The sequence below is a fragment of the Arachis duranensis genome, chromosome 4 (genome assembly GCF_000817695.3).
Source record: "Arachis duranensis cultivar V14167 chromosome 4, aradu.V14167.gnm2.J7QH, whole genome shotgun sequence".
Taxonomy (NCBI): Eukaryota; Viridiplantae; Streptophyta; class Magnoliopsida; order Fabales; family Fabaceae; genus Arachis; species Arachis duranensis.
In genome coordinates, this window is record NC_029775.3 from 33,224,423 (window position 1) to 33,226,698 (window position 2,276).

Consider the following 2,276-nt stretch of genomic DNA (forward strand, 5'->3'; position numbering starts at 1 on the left):
TGAATAAGAACATGTAACACCAATGGTAGAATGGAAATTAGAAAAGGAGATAAAAATATTAATAAAATTAAAATGCAATGAAGGAAAGTATGCAAATGCAGTATGTAAAAGAGAATGAAAGAGAATAAGGATGAGGAGGGAAGAGAGAAAGTTGAATGCTGGCGGCGTAATCGACGCACACGCGTACGGTACGCGTATGCGTGCATGGAGATAAATGTAAGGGCGCGGAAGCGCATAGTGCGCGGACGCGTGGGTGGCCAGGTGTAGAAAAAGGACGTGCGCGCGTCAGAGACGCGTACGCGTGAGTGAATTTGTGCCTCGAGCACAATACCAGCCCTAGTCCAGCATAACTCTCGAGCAAAACAAGGTTTGATGCTGATTATCCCAACCACGCGGACGCGTAGGTTGCCAAAAGTGGAAACGGCACGCACGCGTACAGTACGCATGCGCGTGGGCTGGATTGTGCCTAAGGCACGTTGCTTGTCCAGCTCCCACGCCATTCTCTGTTCAATCTACCCCAAGTTGCATCCATACTAGCGCGTCGACCCCCTTTTTTTTAAATAAATGCAAAATGCATGTGAAGATGCAGAGTGAATGAATGAATGAACACTAATAAAAATAAAACAAAATAAAACTAAGAATGAAAATGGACGATCATACCATGGTAGGTTGTCTCCCACCTAGCACTTTTAGTTAAAGTCCTTAAGTTGGACATTTTAGTGAGCTCCTTGTCATGGCGGCTTGTGCTTGAACTCATCCAGGAATCCCCACCAGTGTTTGTAATTTCAATAGCCTCCGGGATCCCACACTAGTTGCATAAAGCTTTCAAGCAAGTTAAAGCAATTGACAAGGCCACGAGAGTATTGATGGCTAGAAGGAATTCCGGGGTCCTAAACCTTGCTCTTACACCCATCTTCTTGTTGATTATCATTTTTCCAACCGGGTGGCAAGCAATATGAATTCCCACTGAAGCGGCCAAACAACTTCTTAGACCCATTCAATTGAGCTCTACACCAACCTTTGCATTTCAACTTGGAGCATACAACCATATTGAACCTTGCATGACATTTCCTACAACTAACCATCTCCCTCTTACTCTTAAAGCCACAAAGAGCTCTAAGTTGACCATCCGTCTCCAGTAGCCCATATTCAAGTGGGAAAGTAAAGGTTAAGGATAGGAATTTTACCCACTTAAATGTTGTATTGGATGGTAATGGTTTTGGGGGACGTGTTTCTGATGATCTTGCAAGCTCCACTCCCTTGTGCTCTTCGTTGACAACTTCCACCTCTTTGCAAGATTCTTCAAATTCAACCTCTTCCTCTTGGTAGCTTTCTTCCAATTTAATCTCTTATTAATTGCTTACCAAGGGCATGAGAGTCTGTGCTTCTGCTTCTTTAGTCTCCATCTCTTGATCAACCTCTTCAAAGTCTTCAACCATGGTATGCCTTGGAGGTTGTACACCTTCCTCAGCATCAATTTCAAATGTCTTGGAAGGAGACTCTGTGATTTGACCTTCCCAGGAGGTTCTGCATCTCCTAAGTTCTCAACCACTTCCTCTTTGACTATTGAAGCTTCGTCCAGTTGTTTTAGCATAAAATCATACTCCTCCTTGATGATTTGTTTCTATGACAACTCCCTTCAACTATTCCTTCATCTTCAAGGGTCTCTCCTACCTCCACATTTTGGGCCACCTCTTACTCCCCTGGAAATAAGACCGCGTGTAACTAATTGATGATTGGATTTTTGACGGTTTAGAATTTTCCAAATGAAATCTCGTTGTAAAGTATAGTTTCTAAACCAAACAATAATCCTTTCATACAAAAAGTTGTTTGTCACTAGTACAAACCCCTAAAATTTATAAACCGAAGTATTTAAACCTCGGGTCGTTCTCCCTAGGAATTACAATAAAGTGTCTTGTTATTGGTTGTGAGTTATTTTGGGGTTTTAATAAGAAACATGAAAGTTAAATGGCAAGAAAGTAAACTAACAACTATAAAAGGCTCTTGGCAAGGTATGAAAATTAGAAGTTCTATCCTAGTTATCCTTCTCAATTGTAATGAGAATTGTCCATTGCTACCACTTAGTCAACCCTTACTAAATAAAGGAAAGTCAAGTGGATGAATTGACTTGAGCCACAAGTCCTAGCCAACTCCCAAGGAAAGACTAGCTTTAGTGCACTCCAAACCAATTAGCAATATCTCCAATTACCAATCAACAAAGGAATTAGATAACTCAAGAGTCACTAACTACTCTACCTAGGCCAAGAGGAACAAAA